The sequence below is a fragment of the Agelaius tricolor genome, unplaced genomic scaffold, assembly GCF_023055355.1.
Source record: "Agelaius tricolor isolate 1412-34295 unplaced genomic scaffold, bAgeTri1.0.p SCAF_7, whole genome shotgun sequence".
In the NCBI taxonomy this organism is placed as follows: domain Eukaryota; kingdom Metazoa; phylum Chordata; class Aves; order Passeriformes; family Icteridae; genus Agelaius; species Agelaius tricolor.
The window spans coordinates 5,387,220-5,401,643 of NW_027269267.1; the positions used below are offsets into that span (position 1 = coordinate 5,387,220).

The 14,424-nt window shown below is 43.1% G+C and overlaps 1 protein-coding gene across 3 annotated transcripts in view; it reads left to right on the top strand.

The window, feature by feature from the left end:
• The first annotated feature begins 816 nt into the window (after positions 1 to 816).
• The window catches only part of PKNOX1 (PBX/knotted 1 homeobox 1), a 40,860-nt gene continuing 27,252 nt past the window's right edge, over positions 817 to 14,424 (top strand). For 2 of the 3 annotated variants that reach the window (XM_071430219.1, XM_071430221.1), the window contains exons 1-2: positions 817 to 926; positions 11,486 to 11,565. The gene's annotated coding sequence lies outside the window, so the exon portion shown is untranslated. Of the gene's footprint in view, positions 927 to 10,255; positions 11,566 to 14,424 lie in introns of those variants that run through there. The other variant, XM_071430220.1, reaches the window with a different exon arrangement.

A 14,424-nucleotide genomic window follows, 5' to 3' on the forward strand; every position in this document is an offset into this window, starting at 1 on the left:
ATCCCAACAGCAAAACGGCCAAGCCATAGGGCACCCTCCTGAAAGCACATTCCTGACACTTGTATAAGAATGGCTTGGGAAAAGGGGGAATATTTAACAGCGGGAAGAAGATGTGACAGCACTGGTCCTCCCAGGCGGAGTTTCAGTAGAAATAACCCGGTGTGTGGTCAGCATCTTTATTTCAGGGCATGGCAGGACCCGAGCAGCGCCCGATCCGTGGGCAGGATCCTGAGGGACAGCCCAGGTCCGCCCTCCCTCATACCCCGCAGTTCGGGTGTTTGGGGAGAACAGAGGGGCGCAGCTTTGGGGCTGGAAGGGTCGCAAGGCTCAGCAGGGCAGTTTCACCCCACACAGGCCGGAGAAGTTCCTGGGACAGCCTGTGAGGAGCCCCCAGCGCGGCTCCCGCACTCGGGGCTCCCCGGCGGGCGGCTCCCGGGGGCACCCCACAAGGCGCGGGGGCTCGCAGCTCCCAACAGCCGAGGCCAGGGACTCCCCCAAGCCCGGGGAGCAGCGCCCTGGGGCGACCCCAGGGCGAGCACCAAGCGCTGCCCGAGGGAACGCGGCACAAACCCGACCGCCACCGCTCCCCTCATGGCGGAAACACTTGGTACCTCCCTTCTCCCCCCAGCCCCAGCAGTGGTTTCACCCCCCCGCCTCACACACGGCGAGGGGCGTGGCCTCACCCTCACGGCTTTCCCCGCCCTCTCATCCATATTCATGAGGAGAGACGGGCGGCCCCAATGCGGAGGGGCGGTGCACCCAAGCCCCGCCCCCGAGCGATGAATATTGATGAGGCGCGCCGTGGCGTCGGGGGCGGCGCGGGCGGTGATTGGCCGGGCGCGGCGGCGCGCGGTGACGCGCGCGGCGGCGGTGCGGGTCCCGATTGCTGCAGCCGCTTGTCAGTGTGACGAAGATTGGCACCCGAGGTAAGCGCTGTCACTCAAACCCCGCTCCAGCCCCGCCGTCCATCACGGCGCGCCCGCCGCCCGGGCACGGCCGCACCGGGGAAGCGGCACAGCGGCTGGGGAAGGGGCGAGCGGGGCGGCGGCGGCGGCGAGGGGAGAAAGCGGCACCCGCGCTCCGCCGCCGCTCGCACGGACCGGGGGGTTTAAGGGGCGGTGGCGGGCGCGGGGAGGGGAAGGAGGGGAAAAGCGGGGAGGGGTGTGGGGGGGGGAGCGAAGCGAGGAAGGTTCTGGAACGGCCGCCGTGCGCCCGTTGTGTCCCGGCGGGGGCGCGCGCGGGGAGGGGACGCGGGAGCGCGCGCGGGTCCGCGCGGAGGAGGAGGAGGAGGAAGAGGAGGAGGAAGGAGATGGGGGCGATGGGATGGGGGGGAAGGAGGGAAGAAGGGAGGGAGGGAAGGAGGGAGAGGAGGCGACGCGGTGCTTAAAGGGGCAGCGCCGTGCCGGCCGCTCCTCGGAGGCGGTGGGGGGGGGAAAACGGGGGGCGCTCCGGGGCCGCACCGCGGGCTCGCTCCGCCGCCGCCGCAGCTGCTGCTCCCCGCTCTCCTCCTCTGCGTGCTGCCATCCCGCTCCCCCGGCACACCTGCCCTGCCCGGGGGGAGGCGGAGATGTGCCCCGCTCAGGGGGACGCTCCCCTCGCTTCGGGGGATGTCCCCCCGCCTGCCGTTCGCAGCGAGCGGAGCCCGCTCGGGTTTGTCCCTCGTTCCCGGCTCCTTTTCGCTGTGACCCCGCGCTGTCCCGGCTGGGCTGGGAGCTGACACCTTCCCCACAGCCAGGCCCAGGGTTGCCGGGTGTTTACGCGGCCGCAATTAGGAGCTGAGACTTGACACTGGCCAGAGGCCCTGCTGGGGATGTGTGTAAACAATAATAAATCAAGCGCTGGTTTTATCCCCGAGTGTTGCCTCGGTGAGCCGCGTGTCCCAGGTCTCATGGAGCAGCCCCTGGCTTTCCTTCGCTCCCACCACGCCGGAGCTGGTCAATTAACAATATAATAATATGAGTAGTTAACACGTTCCTGTGGTAATTCTCTGTATAGCTTATTGCTGTTTTAAAAAAGATAATTTATTAAATATTTGCTTAAATGATTATATGTAGTGGAATTTTATAGACGGGTCAAAGTATTGGCTTATTTTTTTCATCTACTGCTGCTGAAGTTTTTAGTCCCTTTTTGTAGTTTTGTCTGAGTAAATGGTGTGGTTTAGGGAGGGAGAATCCCAGAATTATTTGAGTTGGAGGGGACCTAAAATCTCATCTTGTTCCAACCCCCTGCCATGAGCAGGGACACCTTCCAATATCCCAGGTTGCTCCAAGCCCCGATGTCCAACCTGGCTTTGGACACTTCTATGGATGGGGAGTAAATAATTTATTCCTCATGCAAGACCCTGTATCTGGTATGAAACCCTTAAAAGTGAATGAATTGCTGGTTTGTTGGCTTTTTTTTTTTTTTTCCCCGCTTGCACTTGAGTGCTGCCCAGGCAAGATTCATTTTTTTGTCCTTGCCCCTCTTTGGAATAGGTTGTGTGCATTCCATTAAACAGATCCCAGGAGCAGGGAACATGGCATTATGTTCTGGATGTTGGAAAACACTTGGGCCAAAATCCTGTGGAGGAAAGCAAGAGGCTATAGGTCACTCTCAAAGTATGCTAAATATCTCATTTAATTTTTTTTTTTTTACTAAAAAAATCCTTTTTTAGTTTTTACGAAAAAGCGCACGTTTAGTTAGCTCCTAATTTTATTCTCGAGCATGCTCTTGCACAAAATTTCATTAGTGTAGATTGTTTGATGAGGAGAAGTGTAACAAGTGTGGCTTAGGCTGTCCACCCATGCTGCTGTTCTCCCCACTGTGCACACAGTCACAGGTTGGCTGTTCCCTGTCCTCTGTGGGGTATAATCTGTTGTGGGCTGTGGGGTTGCATCCCTTTAGCTGTGGCTGTGTGTGTGGTTGGACTGAGATGGCTTCTGCAGCTGCATGGAGCCCTGGTCAGTCCCTGTTAGCTGCGTGTGTGAATTTTATGGATTACACTCAACCAGGAAACAAGATGTTGTGATTGTATCAGAAATCCATCCTTACGTGGATTTCCAGACTCTGTCATTGCTACAGTATCAAGCAACAGCAAATGCATTTTGAGTGCGTTTTCTGTCAAGTAAAATCGCAGATTTATCCTTTTTTGAGTCTGTGTGTCATCACATATAGAATCATTACATTCAAATTTTCAACAATTTCTGATGGAAAAAATCCCCCAAACATTTCACATAATCTATTCAATATAATTCTAATTATTTTTCTCACTAATGTTCTATCTTCAGTTTATTTTATGAACTATAGAGTATATTTTTTTGACTGTCACCACTTGACATATTTTCTTGTCATCTCATAATGAAAGTATCCACAGGAAAACTTCAGTGTAGGTTTTACTGTGTTTTCTTTCCATAATCTCCAGTTCAGTGGTGAAAGGCACAGCTCAGTGTGCTGCAGTCTCGGGGTGAAAAGGGAAAGTCACAGGGTAAAGTAGGGGCTGTTGTGCTGCACTGACATTTTGGAGGCTCAGATCATTTCTCATTCATCTCCCCAGTGGATTTTGGCCATGCATTTTTTTAAAGTGTGTTTTACTGGGCTGAATTTTTTTCTTGTTGCCATTTCCCATTTGCTGGTAGAAAACCCAAGAATTCTTTGCATTTTAAGTACATTGTTGTTGTTGTTGTTAGGGTTGGTGGGGATTTTGTTTTGTATTTGGAAATTACACTTGGGCATGTAAAAAGTCAAGCTGGTATTAAGTACTTACAGCTTTGATTTGTACTCTTAATACAATTTGTAATATTTGGGTTAAATAAAAATAATATTTTAAAGCTAAATCCTTGTAATTTTCCATGATAGGACTGAAAGGAGTTCAGGATGAATTAAATATAAATTTAATTTATTTTAAGTGCTTTAGTCTTATAAAATGCTAAGTCTTCTGGAAGCTGTAATTTCTTCTTCAGAATTTTTCAACTGTATTTTTTCCAAGCTTTCCAACTGTATTTTTCTGTACTGTAAATGCAGTGCTCGAATAAATCTCTAATAATTCTGATTGCTACCACAGCAAGTTTGGGAGTGTTGAGGAGCAATTCCATTTCCTGGAAAAGAGGAACTCTCTGGTGAAATGAAACCCTGTGTTAGTGGCCGAGGGTGACTGATCACAGAGCCACCACTGTGGCAGTGGAACTGCCTGTTCTAATGGCCATGTTAATGTCCTGAGAGGAGCAGCCCAAATTGTATTTCAGAATATTATGTTGTGGTCTGGCAGCCAAATGTTGCCTCTGCAAAACTGGCACATATGTGAAAGCTTACAGTAAAGCAGATTAATATTTTTATTTTGGTCTAAGTAAGACCAAATGCAATTTTTTTTGTGTGTGAAATTAAAAATGTTGCAAATGTTACTTCTCTTGCAGCAGCAGCAGCAGCTGGTTACTTCACTTCTCACTTGTTCAAAGAGTCTGTAGGTTTAAAAATGAGAAGTCTCAGAGGGGTTTATTTTGCTACAGCTCAGTGCTGCACAAAATGTAAAACAACTTACTGCTCTTCTAAACAAGAGGATTCCAAGAGCAAGGAGAAAAAGCTGCTGATGGAGTTCTTTCATTTGCTTACTTGATGCCAGATGTTGCCAAAATCTTTTACCCAGACCATTTTAGATGTCCCCAAGGGAATTGAACAGTGAAATATTCACACTTGTGGCAGCTTCTTCACTTTGTTCACTGTGAGGTGGTTTCATGCCACAACTGTGGAACATGGGATTCATCAGGTAGATCAGGGGTGGGGTGGAAAAGAAAATGGTGGCACTATGGATCTGGAAATGCCAGTTTTGTTGTTCTGGAGCTGTGGCACATTTTTATCAAGCTGCTGAGGGGCAGCAAGGTGGTTCCCCTGCCAGCAGTGAGGGGATCCCACATCCTGTATGGCACTGGGAGGCAAATGTTGGTGCTAGAAATGGAAATAAAACTCAGATCTTGTTCTGGCATGGTTGGTTCTCATCCGCCACAGGAACACTTTGTTTGGGGTTTGATGTGGCAGCTGCTCCAGGCCGTGGTGTTCTCATTTTTTAGTACCAAGGTGTACAAAAGAGGTATTTGCTGTTAAAGCTGAGGGCTGTTTAAGTACACAGAGAGTCAGAAGGTGATTTTTGAAAATGGGAGCTGAGTGTGATGATCACAGACTGTCCCTCACCCTGCTGTGCCCAGGGATCTGCAGCTCTCTTCTGCAGCTGATGAAAAATACAAGCAAAAGGTAGAATATGGCAGCTTACTTCTGGTATACTGAAAGAGGCATCTATTTCTTTGAAACCTCCAAATTCCAATTTTTATTTTATTGGTGAGGTTTTGAAATTGCCTGTGCTTTTTCTTGATGGCAGAAGAAGCTAGGAAGTGTGGCTGTACTTCACATCCTGCTTGGCTTTTTATGAGTTACACAGCAAACAAAGCAAAGGAAAAAGGATATTATCATACTTGCTGAAAAATAAAGTCCAAGCCTTTTATATTCCAAGGAAACAGAGGCAATTAGAGAACAGAAATTGGATCTTTACATGTTTTTGACACACCTAGAGAACAGGGGAATGAAAATATGTGTGCTGTGTTGTATGATTTTGTAACTAAAGAACTTCTGGGTCAGTCTGTGATCACTTAATTTATGTTTTCTAGCCCATTTTTATGTGGTCTAGGCTATAATAGTAGCAATACCACAAGGAAGATTACCTGGTTCTCTTTCTTATTATTTTGAGGTGTTAATTTCAGTAGCTTAATTCTTAGTCCTACTGAAATTTGCCATGATGAATATGTTTGAGCAGGGTTATTCTGCCAACTTAAAAATGACTCAGCATCTTGAGAATGACTCTAAGTAAATATGTTCATTTATAAAAAAGGCAGGATTCTTCTTATTTAGGAGCATATCAGCAGCTGAGTTGTGGATTTTAGTGTTGCAGAGGGGAAAGGATCATAAAAGCATTCACATGGAGCATTTGGCTGTTCCTTGAGAACCTTCACCACACCAAAACCTCTTGGAAAACCTGCTTTATATGGTACTGGGCAAATATTTATTACCTAAATGACCTGAATATTCAGTGAGTGTCCTCCTGTCTGCTGGTCCTTGCATGTCACCTGCCTGTGCAGGCATCACCTGGACCAAGCAGTTCAGCATGATGCAGTTCACAGCAGTAGGTGATGGGTATGTTTAATCCTAAATTGTGGTTTTTTACCCCAGAACACTTAGGCAGCAGCCATAACTCCTGGGAGGATGGAGACTTGTGTTTGGGAGAGGTGGGAAACAAGAGTGGAGCAGGAAAGGAAGAGTTTTTATTTCATCCTCACTTCAAAATGAAAAGAACAGTTCCTTTTAAGACCTAAACTCAGTAGCAAAACAAAGTTAGTTGTTCAGGTTTGACCAAATGTTGGAGTCAGAACAGGGAAGATTCTGGGAAAGTTAGTGATGGATTGGAATTGGATTTCACAGAGGGTTGCAGGGCCAGGATTTTCTGTCACTTTCAGGTTTTTCGTTTCACTTTCAGGTCCAAGTTAATGCTTGATTCATTAATGGGGTTGTTATTCCAGAAATCATTAAAGATATAAAAATTAAATAATGGTAAGGGAACATCTCGATCTTGATGAATTGTTTAAATGCCAAAAATGTGTAGAGGGCATTTTCTTATCCATTCAACATCGAAAGTCCATTTTAAATGCATTTATTATTTAAATAAAAACTCCTATTCACTCTTCAACTGTACTTCAACAGCATCAGGAATTCACCCCTTCATAGAATAATTGGAAACTTTCATGGTTTTATAATAAAAAGGTTGGAAAACATAACATATGCTTACACAAACTGCTCACATTGTAAAGTATTCAATGGCAATAAAGGCAGAGAGGCTGGTGGTTATTCTGTGTCTTCCTTATGAAACCACAAAGTATAAACACAAAACAAGATTCCTTTAAGTCATAGTTTATTGGGTGCTGATGCAAATCATGATTAAAATAGGATTTCCTGTTGCTTTGGATTAATTTGCCTGGAAGGAGATGGTTGCATGAGTGTCTCCAAAATTAAGAATTTTGGGATGTGCTCATGTGGATACTCCAAAGGCTTCGGTGGCAGAGGGATGGATTTGTGTCTGGGGTATAAGCAACCCTGTTTATCCATGTGGGGAATGCCAGAGAAATGGTGAGGCTGATGGAGTTCTCACCTTTTTTTCTGTTTATTGAGTTGTTTTTGTCTTTTTTTAATGAAATTTGGTCTGGGATGTAAGGAGTGTTTGGAGTCTTTCCAGTGCCACCCTCCTGTCACAAGAGCAGCAGGGCAGATGTGACACCATCTTCCTGATTTTTGGGTCCAACATGTTCTGAAAGCACATTGGGTAAAAACTGAGGGCAAAAACTCCTTCTCTGTCCTGTAACAATAAATATGTGTGAGGATTCATGATGTGAGTGTGAGGATTCTCATGCTGGACCCATAAAGTCCTTCTGTGTGTAGTGTTAAGGATACAGAAAAAAAAAAAGGAATCTTCATTTATTATGTGAATATTGATGGTGGATGAGAGTGATGGGAAATATTTTTGCTCCCTCATACCCTAATCCCTCAAGAGTCTCGGAACAATTAAAGAGGGAGGTTTCCTTTCCCCCAGGTTTTGCTTTTCTCTTGCCAGAATTGCTGTTTAGTCCCCTAAATTCCTTACTATTACTTTATGGGGCTAATAAAGCAGGGTCAAATTACAGTGTGAATTGGGTAGGAGAAATGAGATGCTGCAGGAAGTTCCTTGGATTTGAGGATCTTTCCATAGTCAGAAGAATGAGGATTCTATTTTGCAGAAGGTAGGAGAGCAACCTGAGGATTTCCTTCCAGAATTCCAAGAGCTGCCTGGGGGCAGGATACCTGGCATACATCATTTTATGACTGGATTGGGTAGAATTCCTCATCTTTCTCATCCTTGTTAAGAAGGACTGTGGTAAATTGGTGATGACATGCAATCAGGAATGTGAGCCATGATTTTGCTCCTTTCCCTAGAAATATGCTGGTGTACACACCAAGGATGTGTGCAGAATCAGGAGCTGGAGTTCTTCACTCCAAGATCCCCTCAGTTTTATTTCTGTTGTTGTGCCTGGAGAAATCCCTATGATCTATGCATCCTTAATATTCATTTTATCAGTTAACAGCATATGCAATTTTAGCTCATAAAGTGGCACATTTTTTATATATATATTTTTTAATTAATTACTTACATATAGGAGAATTTATAGAATTAAATGTACCAAAAGCAGAGTTTAAACAAGAGTGAGTTGCTAAAGGAGCACAAATCTTGCAATGAGGTGGTTTGTTGTGGGTCATGCTGTGTGACAGTGTGTGGTGGTGCTTGGGAGGTGGCCTGTGGTATGAATATTTTGTATGGATTGTTAAGATCTGAGATGGAGGGATATGAAAAGAGGATGCTAGGAAAGATTAATGGGACAACAAAGCAGTGGATGCACTGTTGGAGAGGCCTTGCTGAATAAAGTCACTATTGTAGCATCTCTGTCCAAAATCCTACATGTAAAGAAAGGTTGATGGTAGCTTGGAGTGTAGCCTGTATTTCTGCAGAAATTCAGCTTTAGCTGTGGATTTTAATTGATTTTTAATTTTCCATTTCTTAAAGTATAATTTGCATTCATTTTTTTAATGTAATCTCATATTCATCAAGATTAACATATAAATAACTCTATTGCACCACCAAACAATAAACGGAACAAAGTGACACAAAATAAATCTCATTTTACTGCAGCCCAAAATTGGTTTTGTGGCTTTTTAGGGCTTGACTCCCAGGGCAATTGACAGCATAGCTGTTGTAGAGTAACTGAGTGGCTGTATGTGTGTGATGGAACTCCCTGAGGCTGGTATTATGTTCCTGAACAGGAACATTGTCTTTCTTAAAAGTATAATATTCTAAATAATGACTGTACTTTTTAAGTACATGAGACAGAGGAAATGGAAGCCACCTTGGTGCTAAATGAGGAGAACATTCTCATTGAGCATATTTTTAATAAACTTGTCTGCATCAACTTCATATTGATTTGTTTGTCTTAATTTCTGTGAATGACTCTGCGTGGGCAGGTCAGTGGAGATGGAAATGAACTGCAGCAAAGGTGGAATGAATCCTGGATGTTGGCATGTGTGCTCTACTTACTGCTTCATTATTTGAACCAATTATTACTATCATCATTTGAAACTATAAAAATACATGGATCTTAATGTCTGCTCATATTTGTTCATGTGAATGTGCTCACAGGTCTCTGCATCCTGTGATCTGAAATGCAGAATGGGAGGGTGACTCAAACAAGGGCTCTTCAGTGCTTGAATGAACAAGTTCCTATTTGACTTTGTAGTTAAAACCTCAGTGCTGATTCACTTTCTGAGAGACAAAGCAAGTTGCCCTTTGTTTTGGTTTCATACTTAGGTATTTTTATTATGATGGCATTACTTTAAAGCTTGTCTGCCAGAGGAATTAAAGGAAAACAAAAATTGGCAATAGCAAGTCCAGGTGAAGACTGCACAGTGCCTGGGTGTTGTCTCCACCCTGTAACGGTGTATCTGCTCCCTCTTCCTTTTCCCACTGAAATGTGCAAGGCATCATCATCTGCAAGCTCAGATCTCTCTTGTCTGATATGTTTTAAGGTTCAGCAGTGTTAAATGTTGTCCAGTGTCTCTTTGAAATGGGCAATATCACTGCAACATCCTTTGGCTCTTCTCAGCCACATCCTTCCCTCTGCAGCATCTTTCACCCAGGCCTGCATTTCTTTAGCATCTCTTTCTTCCTGCCCTGGATATCTCATAAACTGTCCAGAAATTTGCTGTTTCCAGAGTTTCAGCTGAGGGCTTTGCAGGCAAAGGCTCCTTCTTCATACACTGAATATTGTGTGACCAGATCTGGCAGCAGTGGCCCAGCCATTTCTTGGCTGCAGTTATTTCTGAATGCAGGAGCAGGATTTTCAGGTTTGCAGCAGTCCTCCTTATGTCTGAGCAGAGACAAGGAATGGATAATTCATCTATTTGTCTATCCTGATTTATCTGTCAGTGACCTCTGTTCTCAAGATGCCATGAATAGTGAGAAGTCTTTTATTTGAAAGTAGCCCAGTAAATTGAAGTGAGAATGAGTACCAAAATGCATGGCACGTGAGGAAGGGAATAAGAGGGTTACACTGTCCTCAGAACAGAATTAAGAAGCTGCAAAAATGAGAGAAGCCCATTTTCTGAAGACATAGATCTTGGACAGTTTAAGGAAAAGTGGTAAGAACTTTTAATGTGCCATCTGCTCCTTGAACCTTCAGGACCAGGTCTATCACTTTGGGCTGAAACTCCTTCTTGCTCAGTGTTCAGTCTCTAACCAATGGCTGAAATTTAAATTGCCTTAAAACTTCTCTCATACCTTCCCTGCCCTGTTTAGAACCAGGTTTCATGAACCAGAGATGCCATCTAGATTGAGTGGCCCTTCACATTTTGTTTTTCTGTAAACTTGTCTGAAAAACATCACTTCTTGGAAAACAACACATGCATAAATTTTAATTATTTAAAGACCAATTCAATTACCAATTTCATCTTGCTTTCAAAAATGTTGGAGTTACTTTCTCTCTAGTTCTTGTTGTGAACTTTAGCTGTGTGAGAAACAGAGATAATCAGATTCAAGATCTCAGCTGTGTTTTAGCCATCATTTAATTTCTGGTGGCCTCTGTGCAACCTCAGTGTCTGGAACTTCTCCTGAGATGGTTTTTTAATGCTTTTCAGCAGTTGTGTTTTCTAAATATGTTTTCACAATCTTTGCTACTTTGCTTTCACAATCCTTACTACTTTTGAAAAGTAGCTTCACTGTATCAAATGGGTGCTATTAAATGTAATTAAAGTAATTTTAAGTGGTAATTTTTGGAAAACTTTTTTTAATGGCCAGATAATCCTGTAGCAGAACCTGTCCTCACAGAACAGAGGATCCTAACAATGGCCCATTTCTAGCATCACGCTTTGATTTTACCATGGATTATATTCAAATGATGATGAAGGAGATTTAAATAGGGGAAAAATATCTCTCACCTTTCTTGATTTCGTGCTTAATTTTCACAACAGTGGTGGGTTACTCCTATTTGCATTTCATGGTTTTATTTTTGGGATGTGTCTTGTCTAGTCTTGGCAGACAGACACTGAGCCAAGGAGTAAAATATGAAAATTTAACAGTGAGGGAGTTATTATCCAAATGGAGCCTTCTGTTAGAGGTGTCAACAGACAAAGGTGAATGTAGAGAATGAATGGAATAAGATGAGAGAAAGATCAAATAATGGGATAAGAAGTTCAAGTGTGGGATAATGGGTGTGATTAGAGATTATTAACGATGCAAAGATTTGCAAAATGTGCAAAAAAATTCTTGTCTGTTCATTAACACTTGATGAGGGAACCACATAATAAAACAATTTTTTTAAAAAATCATATTGAGTCTTAGAATGTTTGTTCTAAGGTGTTATTTTCTTCTGACTATTTCTCTGTTGGTTTTTAGGTTTCTGTCATCCACCTTGTACATAAGTGGGATCTCTGTGCTGGAACAAGATAATGTCTTCAACTCATTGAAGGAAAGGGGTGAGCAGCTTTCTCATGGCCAATATTTTATCTTCTTTAGAAAACAGCGTGCCTTGGAAATAAATATCATCCTGCATCGTGTTGAAAAGGAAGCCAGTTCTTGTTGCTTTTCATGTGTCAAAGAGAATTGATTTTTGTTTCTTTTTAACTTGCTGTGTGAATGTAAGCATCTAATGTTGCATAGCAAGTGCCAGGACTGAAGTTAAATAAGAATGAACAAAAAGCCATGCTGAATCTGCCAGTCAGGCATTTCTCTCTGAAGGACTTCAAAGAAACATGTATGAAGGAAAATGAGAAGGAATGATTACTTGTTAACAAGTCTGTTGGGCAGTTCCTTCACAGCCCGAAGAGGGTCGGTGCTTAGGTCGTAGCCTGAAGCGTAACTATTTATATCTCTTACAAACATCTGTTGTAGCTTGTGTATGTTCAAAATGATACCACTGATCTCCAGCAGCTCACTTGTACCTTCTGTTAACGTTACTGGGTGGTCCCTGTGCCCTTAATTATGAAGGAGTAAGTGGAACAAGCCAGGAGTGGAGTGATGAGTATTAAGTGATCACTTGGTGTGTGTGTTTCAGCTCACATTTAATCTCTTCTCTTACATACTCAACTTGCACAAGCTCTCCACATTTCTAATTATGATTACCCCTCTTCATTTAGCTTCCTTTCTGCTTTACATTTTCCTTCATACCTCATTTTATGAAAGGCTTCTCTTTTTTTTTCCCTTTGCTTTGTAGACCATGATCTTTTATGAATTCCCTTTCACCACAGGTATCAGTGGAGTTTCTGATTGCAGGTCATGCATTAGCTTCCAGTTACATGACCTTAAGTTTTTCCTTGGGTTTTCTACACATTTTACTTTCAAAATAAATAGAATGAGAGTTAGTTCTGTGTGAAGCAGACCAGCAGACTCACCCTCAGGTTATTTTTGTTATTTGTAAGTCTTTGACTATAACACAAAAACACACTTTTCCCTCTGCTCTCGATTTCTTTCACAGAGAAAAATTGGCATTTGGAAAGGTAAGATATCCAGAAGTCATATATATTGTTGGGTTCCCCTCAGACACCCAAACACTCTGTGTGCTGGTTGGAGCTGGTCTGTGAGCTGAGAATGGACACACAGAGTGGGTCAGCCAAGAGCAGGGCTCATTGGAGAGCACCACAACCCCTTCAGACCACGTCAGCTGCTTTCCGTCACAGCCACCTTCAGCAGGGAGAGGCCTGAACCAGCCTGCCTGACTCGGTGTAAAAAGCATCAGAAACCATCCACGTGTTGTGTGAGCTCGGTGGAGGAGCTGTGGAAGTAATTAGCTGTGGCAGTGATAAACATCTGGGAGCTATAGCAGCCTGAGCATCTGCTGGGGCTGTGCCTGCTAACGAGCCCTGGCTGCTGCATCCCAAATGAGGCCATGAAAGCCAAATCTGTAAATACCTTCCCGGTTACTTTTCTTAAAGTTTAACTCACTTTGTTTCTTGTCTCTACTGAGCAATGAGGAAATGTTTCTTTTTAGTGAACAGAAGTAATTCCTCAGTTAATTGCCTCGATTTAAGTGTGTGATTAGCTCAATTTGTTCTTCTTGATTTGCAGTGGTTGTCTTCACTAAATCTCATCAGTTCCTATCTCTCCTAATAGCTTAATCTTTTTCTACTGTAATTATAAGTCAGAGGGGAAGCTCTTGTGAGAAATAAGGGAAATACCCATGTAGAATTCTTTCCAGTCATTCCTCTGGGAGAAAATATGGCCAAAGTCCTTCTAGATGCAATAATCTATGGATCTAGCTCAAAGCTGTGCACCTCCTTTCTTCTTTTGTGGGACCTGAGGGCCTTCCAGATGTGGAAGGTCTCTTCATTATGGAAATCTGGAAGGAGGGGTTACTCCAGCTTGTCTTGTTCTCCAAAAATTCTTGCCATGTCCTACTGTCTTTACCAATTTACATGTATTATCTTTGTGGCCTCTCTCCAGGTTTTTCTTCATGCCACAAATATGATCTTACATCCCTGTGAACTCTTAAGACTTTCTTCCTTTTCAACAACTTGTACTTTATTTTCTCATTTTTGCTCAAGAATTTCATCTTTCTCCCACAGTTAAACAATTTCTTTAGCAGTGTTTTCTGTGCTTTTCTTAGCTTTAAAATAATCATTAAATAGTGTTTGCTCTTTCTTTGTTGATCGTTTCAACTGTTCTGCTTTTATTTTGAGGGTAGTCTGGTCCATGCTTTGGATGTCACAGTCATAAATTAAATGTATGTCTTTTGAGAAGGAAGAAAAGCAGCATTTTCTATGTGTCTGTTCACTCTGTCAATACAGACAGGCACTTGCATTGGCTGTCAGCTGCCATTTATGAAAGAAAATAAATGTTTAAACATCAGACAAATGCTTACAGGGCTGATGCTTCAGAATGTGTTCCCTTAAAGGATTTTGAGAGGTGTCTCACTTATTGTGGCAAATGCTGATTTAGCTTTTAACACGAAATGATTTGTAACTAAAAAAAAATTAAAATCTGAAGTACTTCTATCAGTGAGTGCACTTAGGCTGTTCCTTTTTTATTTTTCATTTTGGTGGGGAAATCAGTAATGTTTTTGGAGTTTCAAAGAAAGAATACTGATGTTCTGTAAAAACAGATATAACCTAGTTTTTAGAGGAAACCAAGCTTACATCATCTTGGTGAACTTCTCTGGTCTTTGAAGATGTTTAAAAAAAGATTTTAAAAATTGCACTCATACTTAGGAATTACACTGAGTGAATTTGATGCAAAGTAAGGCTTGAGGTTTCTCCTGAGGAGTTTGGTTTGTCTCTGTGCCTGAAACTGTTGTCAAAGAAGGGAACCTTGAAATTTGTCCTGTGTTTGCAAAATGAAAC